The sequence below is a fragment of the Camelus bactrianus genome, chromosome 5, assembly GCF_048773025.1.
Source record: "Camelus bactrianus isolate YW-2024 breed Bactrian camel chromosome 5, ASM4877302v1, whole genome shotgun sequence".
In the NCBI taxonomy this organism is placed as follows: Eukaryota; Metazoa; Chordata; class Mammalia; order Artiodactyla; family Camelidae; genus Camelus; species Camelus bactrianus.
This window is the reverse complement of record NC_133543.1, coordinates 103,664,117-103,680,201: the sequence shown is the minus strand read 5'-3', so window position 1 is coordinate 103,680,201 and position 16,085 is coordinate 103,664,117. Positions and strand designations below refer to the sequence as shown.

Below are 16,085 nucleotides of genomic sequence, written 5' to 3'. Positions count from 1 at the left end.
ATTGTGAGCGTTCTTGCCTAGGTTTTTGGCTGGACGTACGTTTTCGCCTGTCTTGGGTGTAAGTATGCCTAGCAGTGGAGTTTCTGGATCGCATGGTGACGTGATGTTTAACCGTTTGGGGAGCCGTCAGACTGTTCCCCGCCCGCGGCGCACGAGGGCTCTGACGTCTCCCCATCCTCGCCCACAGCGGCTGTTGTCTGACGTTCCGACTCTCCCCGTCCTGGTGGCTGTGAGGTGGTCTCTCACTGCAGTTTTGATTTGAGCTTCCCTGACGACTGCGGATGTCGGGTATTTTTTACGGGCTTAGTGGCCGTTTTGTGTATCCTCTTTGGAGAAGCGTCTTTTTGGGTCCTTCACCCACTTCCGAAGTTGGGAGGTTTGCCTCTTCACTGGTGAGCTGTGAGCGTCTCCCTGTGTTCTAGATGCTTTCATCAGGCGCGTGGCTTGCAGATACTCCGTGCCGTCCTGTGAGCTGCCTTTTCCTTTTCTGGGCTGTGCCCACAGAAGCACAACAGTTTTTAGTTTCGATGAGGGCTGCTGAATTTTTCCGTCTGTTGCTTTTGTGTTTGGTGTCACATCCGAGCTATTTGCTGAGGTCGCATCGGGCTGACGGTGACGGTGGGGCCCTCCTCTGAGGGCTCCTGACTGACTGTGTCCAACTTACATGTCGAAAGGCTTCTCAGGCTCTTGCGAGAGGGGCGTTTTTCATCGCCTCGCTGGGCTCTGCAGCGTTCTAACCACGACTCACTTTTCCCACAGTCGGTTTTAATTGCATGTCCGTGGGAAAATGTCCAAGCAAACTGCAGCTTTGCAGAGAGAACCGAGTTTCCTTGCTGATTTGTTTCAGCCGTGGCTTTTCAGCGTTTCTGTGCGCAGTTTGTTGGACTCTGGCGTCATGCTGTGCATTTTCGCTGAGTGGTAGTGCTGGCCTTGCTGGACAGCCCAGCATTAGGGCGGTGCCTTCTCTCTCCAGACTGAAGTCCCCAAACATTGTGAAGGGCCGTGAGCCGTTCAGATGTTCACCTCCCCCCGCTGGTAGTTTAACGGTGGGGCACGGAGCCCTCGGGACTCCATCGGACGTGGAGACAGGCGTCCTGGGAGGTGAGGCTGGGAGCAGGGGTGCAGACCTGGCCCCGCAGTCACTCCCTGTCACCAGCTCGGCCACCCAGGCTTCCTGTCTGTGAGACGGGGTGACGGCTGCCTCTGCCTCAGAGTCAGGAAGCCTCCCCGTCCGTGGTGGCAGTGGTCCTTGTCAGCAGTCACCGCGAACAGGGGTTCAGTTGGTTCAGTCCAGTTGAGTGTTTGGGCCGCTCGGAAAGTGGCAACGTTTGAAACAGAGAGCCCAGCGTGTGAAACGTGGGTGACTCGGAATAGGCCTCGCCTCGCTGGCCGTCTGGGAACAGAGCACCGAACACCGGCTTCTTACTCAGTCAGATCCTGACTCTCTCGTTCCCTTCAGGTACACTTTGATGAGAAGTGAAGAGTTGTGTGTCTTCGTCAGATAAACCCAGTCCTTTGATTCGAAGGGTTTTTTTTGAGCGATGTAACTGACTAGGGTGTGTTTAGTATATATATATTTTGTTACTCATTTCTCTTTTTTTCCTGAAGCGTAGTTGATTTACAACGTTAGTTTCAGGCGCAGAAAGCAGCTCAGTTATACATACACAGACGCACATACGTTTTCTTTTCAGATTCTTTTCCATCAGTTGTATTAATCCAAATAGTCACCATTTTTTTACAATGAGGAAAGGTCGCTTTGCATTTTCCTTGCCAAACGCTAGCCTAGCAGCATGTGCTTTACTCTGTGTTGGGTTTTCCCGAGGTCTGAGCTACGGGCTGCTTAAGCGAGGCTGTGCCGCCTGCAGGTAACGCCCGCAGCCACGGCCGTCTGTCGGCTGGCCGGCTCGCGCCTGCCCAGCGTTAGGGACGTTCTTTCTCTCCCCAAACTAAACTTCCCAAACATTCTGAAGTGACTGTTCCAGTGACTTTAAAAAGGCAGGTTATTCCCCACTTGCCTGCATAATAAATTATAAAAATCTTGAGCGTAAGTGGAACTTACTTGTTTGGGACCGGGAGCTCGGTTCAATTCCCAGGAGACTTAAAAGCAGTATCGAGCCTACTTAAGGTGTATGTGTTTAGTTTCTCAGCCCCCAGATTTTTAGTTCTTACTCTCAAGTCTCATTTTCAAGGGCCCTCCTCCTTTTCCGTAGCTCCATGCGTCGTTGTTTCCATGCAGCATCCCCTGGGTTTGGCACCTCGCCCCTTCCCGCCCAGGCGGCGCCCGCAGGAAGACAACTGCGTGGTCCCAGAGGCTGCAGGTCCGCCCCTTGGCTCGCTGAGCGCTACCCCCCTGCCCCTTCCTGCTGCTGTCAGCATCAGTGCGTGTCTGTTTTTATCATCCGTCAGTGCCCTGACACACGGACACGGGACAGGCAGCAAAGCATTGGCACCGCTGCTCTGCCGAGGCTGTGTGGCAGCCGACGGCGCCGCCGCCAGGGTGCCTCACGGAAACAACCCTTTCTCTCGGAGCCCCCCGCTTGTGTGTTGTATCAGGATGCCATCGATGGTGAGAGAGCTTGTCTGAGGAGCAGGGGGCCTTGGCCAGTCCTGCCGAGCCTTCATGACCTCACAGGACAGGAGCCAAGCCTGTCGCTGCTGGCTCGTCACCGCACCCGGTGTGCGGACAGCGGCTTTCCCGCCTACGACGTGCTTGCCAGACCCGCAGTGTCTCGAGTTTGAGTGCTTTGAGTTGTCCTCATGGGTCAACCTTTGAGCTAGGAAGTCGGTTCTGAACACGTGGTGGGGTGGCAGGTGCAGCTGGGTGGTGGCCCTCGGAGGGCACCACAGCCCCTCCTGAGCCGGCGGCTCCTGCCTGGGGATCCGGCTCGTGGGAGTGGCGCCTCCCACAGCCGCCCCGCAGCCCCGGGTGCACCTTGCGCCCTGCTGTCCTCTGTGTCGGCATGCTTGTTTGGGTGTATGAGCGACGCGGGTGCGTGGACGGCTTCCTTTGATCTCTCGCTGAGCTAAGCGCTGGTGTTCATGTCAGGAGTGTATCCCGACCGACGTCTCCCAGCGGCAGTGGCAGCGGCAGCGCTTAGAGCAGAGCAGCTCTAAGCTCAGCCACCAAAGTAACTGGCCCCCTCGGCCCTCCCGCCAGCACCTGCCTCATTCCCGGCAGCAGATCTGCACCTGCCTGCTGTTCCCTGGGGCTGCTGGGGCTCCCCTGGCCCTTCCCCCGCCTGACCCCTTGGCCCCAAGCCCGTCGGGGTCCCAGCGCCCAGGGGTCCTCCGGTGGGCCTCTCTGCACGAGGCTGGACGCCCGTTTCCTCCCAGAACCTCTCATTTTCCCTACTCTGTCTCATCTGCCCCTGGTGGACAGTGGATGGAAAAGCAAAAAGAAGTCTGCTCTCACGCCCTGCTTCTCAGTTTCCTGAGAGATCTGGTTCCCTTTTTCCCACCCCAGCCTGGAGAGGGGCCTCACCTGTGACAGGAGATGGGAGTCAGCTGGCCACCCCATCACCCCTGGGACCCCTGCTTTCCCAGGCCCTCAGGTGCTTCTTGGTGAAGGGCGAGGGCCCGCCCCACCCCACCCTGCCCCCCAGGCTGTTCTGAGGTAAAGCCTATGTGTTTGTGGGATGCTCATAAGAGTAGGTGCGCCTGGAGCTTTGTGACTCCTCTTTGTGATGTCAGACCTGGGGGGAGAAGCTCGCTCAGTTTCCTGGTGACTGTCTTCACTCTTGACGTGCGGCACATTGACTCAGCGTTGTCCACGTCACACTCTACCCCGAGAAACTCTGAACCTCTTCCGGTCTCTGTATCTCTCAGCCTGTCGGCAGACCCCCTGCCCATCCCCGGAGGCTGCCTGCTCTCAGCGCCCCTTCGTGCCTTGAAAGAAGAGGAAATGAATGAGGAGTCAGATACATTTTAAAAATGACAATCAAATAGATATTTCCTGATTATTTTGATAAACCTTTGATTTAATTTAGACAAGAGCTAGGGGAAAATGCTGATTGATGCATGGAATTCAAGGAGAACTTTGTAGTTTGATGTATAGGTTTTTGAAAATGTTTGATGATCTTTGTCTGTTTTTTAGGAAAGCACTTTTGTTCTTAGGTGAGATGACATTTGAAACACTCCATGTTATGAGAAGTTATTCTCTAAATCCAGAAGCTAGAAACAATGGGTTAAACTTTGTGTTGAAAATCGACCAGCTGACCTAGAGTGGCTCTGGGTCCCTGGCTGAGGCTGAGGCTGGCGAGGACAGCGTGGGAGCCCTGTGCCCCGGGCTGGAGGCTTCGCGGAGGTGCTGCCGTCTGGCTGCTTCTCCGTGATCACATCCCCGTAGCCCGTACCAAACACATGGAGGCGGAGCGCTGCCTGTGCGCAGGCCCTTTCGTGTGAGAGCCCTTATGGTCCGCTTGGCCACGTACTCCCTCCGCACGCGCCTCCTGAGGAAGTGAGTGCTGCGGAGCTGTGGTGTGCCGTTTCCGGCTGTGGCTGATTTTTGAGTGCACAGCTCTCTACAGCTGCTGTCGTGTGCGGAGCCCTTCTGGGAACGTTTGTGGATGGTTGCTGCCTTCATGGCACCCTGAGGGGCTGGGAGTCCCTGCTGACCGCTGAGTCCTGGACCCCTGGGGCATGCCTGGTGCCCGGTGCGGGCTGTCAGGCCCTGGTGCGTCTCAGGCTTGACAGCGTCCCTGTGAGGGTCAGCTCCGACCTAGAGGGAGTCTGGGTGCCCCCGCTGCAGCCAGTGGAAGTGGGGCAACTGCCCAAACGGGGACAAAGGCCGGAAGCAGGTGGCTGCCCCGGCGGCGCCCCCTCGGCCCCCCCGGGCTGTCCTCGCTGCACCGGAGGCGCCCGCGGAGCAGACGCTGGGCGCTTTGTGGCTTTGAGGGCTCGGGGCAGACAGTGGGTTCTCTTCGTTTTGAGAAGGCCTGTTCCTGAGCACGAGCCCTTGGTTCTCGGGAGGAGTGATTTTTTTGAAACCACACCTGTGGTCGGCCTCCGAGTAGATTCCTGATAAGAAAGTCTTGTCGTGTTTGCCGAGAAAACACAAGCTCAAGAGGGAAGCGCTGCACGTCGCTGTGAAGCCTCTGGAGCGTTCGCAGCAGCTGCGATTTCTTTTTCCCGAGAGGCGTGCTTGGGCCGGGGTGGGGGCAGCTCCCCCTGTGGGGAGGGCCGTTTGTCACCTGGGGTCAGGTGGCTGTGTGCCGGGGCAGGGCTGACCGGGGACAGTGGCGTCCTTCCCTCGAGTGACCTCAGGAGGGGGCCCCAGGGCTCACTCCCGGCCCTTGGCTTCAGTGGGGCCTTGGTGGCCAGGCCCACCTCTGTGGCCGGTGGCCCAGTGCCCTCTGACCTGCCGCGTGGTGGGAGAGGGCCTCTCTGAACCTGGAAAGCTCTGAGGCAGTTTACAGCTTGGGGACAACAGAAAAGCAAATTGCTGTGCTCCAGACAGCGTGGGGGTGTCCCGATCGGTGTCACGCCTGTGGGAAGTAAGGAAAGGGGTGTGTGGCCACGCCCCTACCGAGGGGCCGGCCAGTGGGTGCTGACACCTGGGACCCGCAGTGCGGGCAGCCTCCAAAGGGACACTGCCAGGCCTGGAAGCCGCGCCCCCCTTTTCTGAGGGGTGAATGGGGACAGGGTGCTCACGAAGGGACCCAAGGGTCCCACTGAGAAATCTGACTTACTCCTGCAGCGTCAGCGCCCTCTTGCTGCTCTGCGGGCTGCGGTCGGGGTGTGGGCACAGCGCTGTGTGTGAGCCCGCTGTGCTGGCTGAGCGGGGCTGGAAGGGCCTTCGTCCACCACGGAGCACTGTCCTGGGGTTAGCCCTCTTGTCTGTGCTGTGCACCACATTCCTTCTTCCAGAATGAGCCAGTGTATCTGCTGGGTGCCCTTCACGAGGAGCCTTGCTTTAAGCACATTTTTAACACACATTTGAAAACCAACCCAACAAAACCCATTTCCTGCCCCACCCTCTTTCAGTGCACTCGTAAGTGTAAGTTGAATCTGGAAATGCCTTTGCTTAATTTGCAAACCGAAGCCTAACTTGGCCTTCAGCAGTGCTCAGAGTCCTGGCTGAGCGCATGGAGGCGGTGTGGTCACTGCGCTGGGGAGCCCTGCTCTCTTTCTCGGGAGTTCGAGCGGGCATCTTGGTAAGCTCCTGGTGGGGGGGGCGGGGGAGCCCTGAGATGGTGGAAGCCTGGGCTGGACCTTAGGCCCGGCTGAGCTGGCGCCCGCCTCCCGCCCGCGAGCTCCCGTCTGAATCGGCGAAGTAGCCCCTCTTCGGTTGACGCCAGCCATCCAAGGCCTGCCCTCTGACCGGCCGGCCCTGGTCATCCTCCCCTCCTGGGCCCTTCTAGAACACACCCTCAGGCACTTCCTTGTGAGCTGCCTGTGTGGGGCCTCCCTTCCCCGGCTCCCATCCGCTGGCTCCCGTGTCCTCCGGCAGCGGCTGGTGCAGGCGCCCAGCAGTACCACCTGGTTGTCGGTGCCAAGAGCCACCCTGTCCAGGGAGTTCCCAGCCAGGCACTGAGCCCTGTGCTCCGCAAGGCAGGCATCACGCTGCTTGAGGGGCGAGCGGTGGGGCAGGCTGGGTGTTCTGCCCAGCGGGTGTGAGTGAAGAACACTGCCCGTCAGATCCGTACACAAAGATTGCTGCAGCCTCAAGTCACCAGCTGCTCCCCCCGCCCCCTCAGGACGCTGACAAGCAGGCAGCCGGCCTCTGAAGCCAACCCCAGGGGTGCCCCCCAAGCAGATTCAGGATGCGGAAGGACAGGACCCTGGCCCTGCAGAGCCAGCGTGCAGATCAAGGAGTGACTTCAGTGAGCCCAGGCCTTTGCGCCTTCCCAGACGCAGGGAAGCGCTCGAGTCCCTGACTTGAGGTGCCTTCTTTCTTTAATCAACAGTCATCTTCTGATGTTCCGACTACCTGGTCTTTGTGGCAAAACTCTTACGTGTCTTGGCTCCTCCCCCACCTCTTGGAAACAGTCTGTCAGGGCAATCGGAGAGGCCGCCTCCCGGGTTCACATCTTAGAAAGTCCACTGAATGAAACGTAACTCTCAACTTTAAGGCTGTGCATTTTTCATCAACACAGACATCAGGGCCCCCGTGTCTTTGGAACAACTCTGGTTTCTGGGCCCAGAGGCTGGAGCCCAGACTGTAAACAGACACAGAAGAAATGTAGCATTTTATATCTTAGATGTGAATTTCGCAGTGACTCTGGCAGCGTGTGACGGGCAGTGTCTGTCTGCAGCTCGAGTTCTCAGTCCTCAGTCTTAGGTATCTTCATCTACACCCCCCTACCCAGGCCTTGGCTTCCCTGGGGATTTACATGTGGCCTTCCGTGGGGCACACAGGCGTCCAGAGCATCTCCAGGTGTCCTGACTTCAGTGAGAGAGCCCCTCCCTGGCCTGGCATTCATCCTGCTCACCCAAGACACCAGCTCATTGAAGAGATGCCGGGCAGTTTCTTTGGTGTGCCAGGCAGGTGCCAGCCTCCTTCTCCAGCACATGTGGACTGGGGGTGTCCTTGTGTGCCCCCCGCCCCATGCCACTGGGGCCTGGCCGCACCTGCTGGGTGTGCTGGGCGCTTGGACCTCGGGACCTGGGCTGCAGGGAGGCTGAGGACCCTGATGCTGGCACAGAGCTGACCCCGTGGTCAGACTGCCTCCCTGCTGGGGTTCATAGGCGGCCTCCGTGCCCCAGGGGACCTGCTCCTCACAGAACCGGCCCGGCGTCTGTCTCTGAAGCCTTCAAGGGGAAGGCGCCGCCCCCCTGGCGGGTGGGAGCTCAGGAAGGGGGCTCTCCTGACGCCCAGGGCACCAGGACTCCCGCCTGCTCTGCGCACCAAGGCCTCCAGACGGGACCCTCCAGGCGCTGGGGAAGCGCTGTCCCGGGCATGCTCTGGCCTCGGGGCTGGGGTGAGCCTGCGGCGAGTTTGGGGTGTCCTGGACTCTGCTGACAGGTGATGAGGACATCGTCCACTTACTGAATACCAGGTAGACCCTGTTCTGGGTGCTTTGTTCTTAGTGAATTGATTGATCCTCATAAGGCTATGAGATCCAAGTGTTGTCCCCATGTTGCGATGAAGAAATCAGGACACGAAGGTGAAGGAATGAGGCTGAGAGCACACAGCTGGCGAGGAGGGCGCCTGGCTGGTGGCCAGCGTGTGGGTCCAGAGTCCACTCACTCACGTCGAGCTGTTCCACGCCTTTGTTGGCTGGGACACCACGGCATGTGTGTGTGTGTGCACGTACACACGGGTTTGCAGGCATCACCACGTACCCCAGACAGGCCTGGACACGCAGTCGGCAGAGGGGCCCCATCATACGGGATGCCACGACCACTGCCGAACCTCCCTGACAGGCACTACTCAGCTTCCGCCAACAGGGCCCCGCTTGGCGCTGGGACGTGACTCCTGGGCGTGTGGGGGAACGGGGGCAGGAACGAGGGGCTGTCCTCCGGCTCCTGAGTCCACAGCCTCCCTCCCTTCATGGGCTCGCCTTTGACAGCGGGTTCTCTCTGGTCGGCATCAGATGCCCTGCAGGTCCTGAAGGACCTCTCACATCTTCACGTCTCCTTTCCCTGCACGCCTCCCTCCTGCCTCCTCCCTCCAAGGCCGTACTTCCCACTTACAGTCTGTGATCCTTCTGGGCTGACCAGAAAGTCCTGGATAACTGTGGTGGGAGGAGCTGCAGGGAGGATCCTGACCAGAGCAGGCATTTATGAGGCCCCTGCTGGGTGCCCCCTGTGCTCTGAAATCTCTGACCCCAGCCGGCCTCCTAGGGCCCGGAGAAGTGAGTGGTTGGGTTGAGCGCTCTGTACGGAGAGAGGGTGCCGTGTACCCCCAGGGCCCTCTGGCCGGGGCCAGGGCACCCACTTCTGATCATCAGCACAGACTCGGGGCAGATGGTGTAGAGTCTGAGCCCTGAGCCCCTGGGGATCCCAGGCGCTCTTACTCGCCACCCGCTGCCGGCTTGGGCTCTGCTCGGTGCGGCTCTCCCGGCAGCTGCCCGTGCCTGCAGGTGGCCCGAATGTCTCAAAGGCTCGAGTCCGCCTGGGCTCGTCCTTCCGTCTCTGGGTGCCGACCACGTGTAGGACACCACTGGTGCTGGGGCTCCACGTGCAAGGACGGGCAGCATGGTGAGAAAGACAGGCCATCCGTGTGGCACGCCCCCGTGGAAGGTTCAGAAGTGTTGGTTCCACGACAGAGGGAGTAAGTGCACGTTCAGAATGGGAGGGAGGGCGGGAGGGGACCCGGAGCTGGCCTGGGGGCTGCTGGGCTTTGAGAGTGCAGGGACGGGGGGTGCGGGGAGGTGGCCGGAGGTGGGAAGGGCGTGCCCCAGCTGGGGAGCCAGGTCCGCACCCACTCACGGCCAGCGGGGTCACCCTAAACGCCAAACAGGATAGGAAGTGTCAGGTTGCGCCCGGGAAGGATAAGCTATCCTTTGTGAAACTTCCGGTTCACTGATACCTACATAGCAGGTGTGTGCGGTGTCTCCACCTGGAGATGCCAGTGCCGTGGGTCGAGGAAGAAGGGTGTTCAAGCAACTGCTTCCAAAGATTACACTGGCAAGAGTTTTAAGTGAGTCAGGAAGTGGGAAGGACCAGGGGAGGCCAGGCCGGTGGGGACCCTGGTCCGTGTCTGAGCAACCAGGATCATGACCCTCTCCAAGTCTCCCGTGTCCTTCACCCTTGTTTCCCTGTTTCATGCGTACAGGTCTCCACATCGTTTGTTGGATTTTTTGATGCGATTATAATTGGTATCTATTGGTAATTTTTTCTATTTGTTGCTGGTACACAGAAATAAAAGATATTTGTGTATTGATCTTCAGTTGGCCTTGTTGAATTCCAGTGTTATCTGTAAATTCTTTGGGAGTTTCTACACGCTGATTGCGTGCAGTGACAGTTTTATTTTTCCTTTCCATTTCTTATATTTCTTTTTCCTGCCTCAGTGCATTGGCCAGGAGCACTGGCTCTCCTTGAATAGAGAGGATTCTCCTCTGGTTCTGGATCTCAAAGGAGAATATTCCCTGTATCACTGTTGATACCATGTTGCTGTAGGTCTTTGTTTGTTTGTTTGTTTTCTTTCTAAGAATCCATTGTCAAATCAGTGTTGTGACTTTCCGTTCCTGGCTTCCTGTGAAGGTTCTTTTTTCCCCCATGAACGAATGTACACAGAATTTTATCGAATGCTTCCTTTGTCTCTGTTGAGAGGATATAAATTTTATTATTAATTTTGTTCATGTGGTTAATTACACTGATTTAAAAAAATTAAACCAGCCTTTAATTTCTGAACTGAATTTTCATTGACTAAAATGTAGTAGAACCTCTCCATATGCTGTTAGATCCAGTTTGCTAATGTTTTATGATTTTTGCTTTTGTGTTAATGAGCAAGTTTAACTTGTAGTATTTTTTTTGTCAGTTTTTGATATCAAGGTAATACTGTCTCATGAAAAAAGTTGAGAATTTCTTCCTTTCTTTATATTTTGTTTTGTCAAAAACAAAATCTCTTCCTATATGATTAGAGGAGGAGATGAATAGTATGAAATGATTAGCAGTGTGTTTGGGAAAATAGTCAATTTGAATAATAATTAATAAGTAAATTAATTATTAAAGGGATTATTAAAAGGTTTAGAGTTATCTGTCCAAACAGGCATTTTGGAATTTTAATGGCAAGTTTATGTGAGCGTATATGTTTGTTTTGACTGGCATCTGCAAGTACCACATCTCTCCTCCTTTCTCCGCAGCCCATTCCAGGAAGATACTGATCTGATGGATTTGATTGGTAATATATCTGCATTCTGTACTAATGGAATGGTAAAATTAGCATTATTAATATTTTGAGGTCACAGTCACCGTTTCTGGGTACTCGTGGTTGGGTAGAGATCAGGAAGTTGAATATATTTGAAATCTGAAGGACCTCAGGTCAGTTTTCTCATATTATCTGTTCCTCATTTATAGCATGATTTATTCATCCCTGCACCCATCCACCCACCCATCCACCATTCATCCATCCATCCACCCACTGTCCATCCATCCGTCCATCCATCAATCCACCATCCGTCCACTCCCCATCCACCCATCTACTCATCCATCCATTCTCCAGTGCTGAACTAGTTTTAGGGTCATGGATAATAGAACTATCAAGATTTAGTCCCTATTAGGAGCTCTTGATCTTGTGGCAGAGGCAGAAAATTGGCCTAATGATCTTGGGATGGCAGTGTTGGCAGGGAGCCTTCTGCATCACCACCCTGGTCTGCGAGAGGAGAGTGCAGCGCGGCGAGGTCGGGGCATTCTGAGGAGTCAGCCTTGGCTCTGGGTTGGCCGCTCTGATGGCAGCCTGGTGCTGCCCAGTTTTCCTTTTCCAACATGTGTTGTTCTTCTGAGTATATTTTCCCAACAAAGGAATTTATAAAAAGCAATCCTAGGTTTTTTCCTTAGTCAAAACTGTTAAAAAAGAAAATGCCACGAAGCCAAACCTCTCCAGAAGTGCCTCCCGGAATTCATCCTTGGATTTGCTTCTCGCCGTGAGCGGGAAGAGCCGCCCGCCCCCAGGAGCCCCAGCACGCTTGCTGCTCTCGTCAGTGAACTTTCTTCTGTGGCTCTGGCTCTCTGGAAATCTGTTTCAAACTCTGAAAAGCAGCTGGAACATACTTGAGTCACTCAGCACAAACTACAAAGCGACGGCATTGACTGTGCCAAACAGATGCTGTTTGCGTTCAAATAAAAGACAAACATAATATTTGCATTAATAGAGAGCCTTTGCCGAAGTATTTGCATAAAGTGGTTTATCCTTTTCCAAGAGCTGGTTACTTTTTACTAATTTCTGAGCGTAGCAAAGGATAAGCAATCTTTTGCTGATCATTCCTCACAAAGAGTTGCTTTCGCACAAGTTGAGCTGATTTCAGAGAAGGGCTCTCCAACATGCAAATACGGCGCCGAGTGGCACGCTGCATTGATTGCTGTCAGTCATGTTTGCGATAGCGTTTTGTCTTTGAAAGTAGGACTGATGAGCTATTGCCCTGTTCTCAGTGGTACTAAACTCTGCTTCAGCAGAGTTTTGTAAAGAGTTACTGAAACTGGGCCACATTTCAGTGGCTGCCTCCTCTTTGTGCTGAGAAGAAGCCAGACGGTGGGTGTGTCGAGTGCCTTGGTACCTATTCAGTGCAGTTTCAAGGACAGCTGTTGTGAATTCTTATTTCATTAATAGGGCAATATGAGTAAAGACAAAGAAATCAAGCAAGGGGGAAATGAGGGTCTGTTGGGGAGAAGCAGGGACTAGATAGGCATGCTCTAAGCCCTGCGCAATTATTCAAAAACAAACTACAGTTTGGCCGTGAGTTTCCCACCTGTCAGAGTGAAGAGGCAGCCTTGTTCATTTTGGGGATTTCCATTATTCTTAATAAGAAACTGACAAGGAGTTTTAGCCGGTGACCTTGAAACACAGGTACACAGAGGCACGGACAGGAAGTCTGAGGAAACAGTGTGACACATACCGAAAGTCTCAGGGACTGTGTGAACCTTTGCGTTCACTCGGTATTCCGTGCTTACACACCCTCGCTCCTGGCTTGCTAGCCTTTCACTTTGGAAGTGACTTGCTTCTATCTGACATAGTCCGTGTGTCGTTCTGAAGAATGGTTTCTGAGTGGTAAACATTATCAATTTTTGTTTGTCAGAAAAATGCCCTTTCTTCCTTTTTCTAGAGTGATAGTTTAGCTGGGTGTAGAACTGTAGGCAACTTGTGTTTTGCGCAGCGGTTTAAGGGACCTTAGTGCCTCCTGGCTTCCTCTTGTTGCTGCTGCTGTCGAAAAGGTAGCTCTCAGTGCAGCGTTGTCCCTCCTCAGGGAGCCCGTCTCTGCTGTCTTGGCGCTTTTGTGACCTCGTCTGGTGGATGTTCTGGTATTTTGCCGCAGTGTGTCTGGTGTGGTAAGCACTTGCCCTGCGTGGGACTGAGCATGCGTTTAAAGCCTGAGGCCTCTTATGTCCCTGGGATTCTGGAATATTCTCTCTTCTGCATTATCTCCATTCTGTACTTCAGGAGTTCGCACTAGACCTGTGATGGACCCTCCTGTTCTTTTCTCCGTGCCTCACTCCCTCTGCCCCCTTTTGTGCTGCCCTCAGGTTGTCTAGCTCTAGCGTCCAGTTCATTATTTCTGTCCTTAGCTGTATCTAGTCTGCTATTTTCGATTCTAGAAAATTCTTTCAGCAGTTTTCCATTTCTTTCTCCAGGGTTCCTGAATGGGCTATTATCATTTCTTTTCTCCATTTAGTATCTTATTTTTATAAACATGTGTGTTTTATAGTCTCTGACAGATTGTTTTAATATTTGCAGACGTTTTGGAGTCTTTTCTGCTGTGTTGTGTTGGCTGATTCTAGCAGAGCTGAGTGTTCCCACCTCCCATTTGTAATTTTCTATTTTCATTGCAAGTTCTCTTTGGCAGGGGGGCTTCCCCCCGCCCCCTGAGCTCCGCACCCACCTCCCTCCTGTTCACCCCTCTTTGGGTACCTCGTGGTTGTGGGTGTGTCTGTGGAAGGGCATTTTATTTTTGCTGTCCTTCATCTCCAGGTTCTCCCAGCTCTAGACTAGTTTTTACCTTAATTTCTGGACTCAGGACTCCAGAACCGCCCAAGTGATGTGAATCTGGAGGCCACCCACATGGGCACAAGCTTAGGGCTTCAGTTTCTCAGAGGAGACTCTTCCCAGCCACCCTCTCCTGCCTCCTTGGCCTGGTGGGTAGAGAGGTCCAGTCCCATCTTCATAGATCCCATGGCCCTGCTGGAGCTCTGTCCTTATGCAGGGGTCTGGGTTCCAAGTCTCTGTTGGGACAAGCTCATGGCCACACCTGCTGCCCACCCCAGGGCCAGTTCTGATGACTGTCCCCAGGTCCAGGCAGCCGCATCTTTGTGCACTTGCTCAGGGTACCTTGATTCTGCCTTGCCCTCTTGGTAACTGGGGTCTCTTCTTTCTTTCTTCCTTTCGTCCTTTCTTCTTTCCTTCCTCCCTCCCTTCCTTCCTTCTCCTTTTGAGCTCAACTCTGTGTCTAGAGTTGGGGTGGGACTTTATTCTGTCTCCTGGTCACCATTTCCATATTCTTGCAGTGAGAGGTGAGGGGTCCTTAGTGCGTAAGTCCAGCAAGGCTCCAGAACCTGAGTTATGATCCACTTTGTACATTGTTCGACTCTGTGTTTTGGACACTAGCAGTATCTATGTTTCCCAAAGTGTGAAATTGGTTTTTGCCACAGGTGCCCCTGTGAATTCGGAACATCAGCCAAGCGGCCCGGATTTTACAACAGTGATTTTCAGTTCCTCTTTCCTGTAGTTGAGTTAAAAGGGTTGCCCTTTTTTCTGTCTGTGGATGCTTTCGCTCTAGACCAGCCCTGAACCGGTACCACCTAAGGGTGCTCATTCTAATTACAGATTGCCTTCCTGCAAAATAGCCAGGCATACTCCGTCTGTACAGACCAGAGGAATTGGGCGGTTAAGGAAGGCTGCTGTTCATGGGTTTTGTTTTGGTGTGATTCCTACAGATTCCCTTTGCCCATGATTCTCCTCATTGTTGGCAAATGAGTGCATGGAGGGGTACGTGATTTTTTCCTCTGAGTTGAATTTTGAGTGATAGGAAATGCATCTGTTCCCAGAATGATCATACCTTATGAGAAAATGGAGCTAGGTCATCAATTCTGCTTCACCGATAAGGGAGGTGAACTTGGGGGTAGAGATGTGCTCAGGCTCCGGCTCTGCTCGGTGCCTGGCGGGAGCACTGGACGCCTGCCAGGCAGTGGGAGGTGCGGGCGGCTGAGGCAGGTAGAGCCCCCGCCGCCTCGGCCTGGGGGTGGGGGGGCTGTTCACCCTGAAACCCAGGGCAGGCAGAGCATTAACTGCTGATTCGCTGGCAGGGAACAGTCTGGACAGTAAGAGTGCACAGGTATGTGGGGGTGGGGTGCTTTGTTTCCGCTTTTTCTTAATTCAAAAATTACTCCATTTCAGAGCACAGAAGATGAGGGATTCTGGTCTAAAATTTGGATATATCTGTTCTTCAAACTATGAAGCTTTCAAAATTTGGAAGGATTGTTTAAAACAGCCATTTTTCGCAGAGCGGCTATTTGGAAAGAGTCTGCCCCTACCTGATGTGGCCTGGGCACCCATGGGGAGAAGTGGGGGAGGAGGTGGTGAGCACAGGGCCTCATGGGACGTTGCAGCTCCTGGGGCAGAAGCCTCCCTCCTGCTCTGTTCTTTCCCCTTTTGGTTTCCCTCCTTCATCGCCGTGGGGCCTGGGGGGTGCCCAGCCTGCGGACGGGAGTTGGGGGGAGGACCGCCCTGGCGGCCTTGGTCTCTGCAGCACCCGGTCCTGCGAGTCAGGTGACAGCCGGGCTGGCTCCTCGCATCCTGCCAGCCCTGCGAGGTGCAGAGTGTCCTTTCACCCGTTGTTCAGATGTGAAAAATGAGGTCAGGTTGTTGGAGTGAGGTCAAGGGCACCCTGGAACAGGCCTGGGCTTTGGCACCAGGCTCCCGGCTCTGAACCTCGGTGCCACCCGCCGAGGATGCCCAGGACTCCCCAGTAATCATGCAGAAACCACAAGCTGAAAAGCAGGGAACGGACAGGAATCCGTACCCTGTCACTGACATCAGCGCAGGCAGCGTCTAACAGCAAAGTGCTGCTCCCGCCGGTGCCACTATTTTTAGAAGATTAAAATAGAACGCGACAGAGTGTGATCGGTGTATTTTTAGAAACAGGTTTGTGTTGTGTAAAAACGGTAGTAAGAGGCGTAGTGAGATTAGTTAGTCTGGGTTCAGGGGAGCTGTGGTCTGTGGAGCACCTCCACGTGGTGTGTAACAGCAACGTAACAGATTCCTGCAGGTCGTACCCAGCCCTCCGGAGGACCCGGGAAGCTAGTTCTGTGGGAGGAAGGGGTGCGCTGTGGGACTTAAGCACGAAGTGGCCTCACGTGCACACGGACACCCCTGAACGACGGGCAGTCCTCTGCAGCGGGAGCGCGTCCTCCAGGCCGTGAGGGGCACACGTGCGTCGTGGGGCGAGTGACGGCGTGGTCATGGCTGCGCACGGCCTGCCTGGGAGACTCCA

General features: G+C 54.6%; 1 protein-coding gene across 7 annotated transcripts in view; it reads left to right on the top strand.

Annotated features, from left to right (window-relative positions):
• The window catches only part of HDAC4 (histone deacetylase 4), a 270,948-nt gene that overhangs the window by 105,457 nt on the left and 149,406 nt on the right, over positions 1-16,085 (top strand). The gene's annotated exons all lie outside the window — the stretch shown is intronic.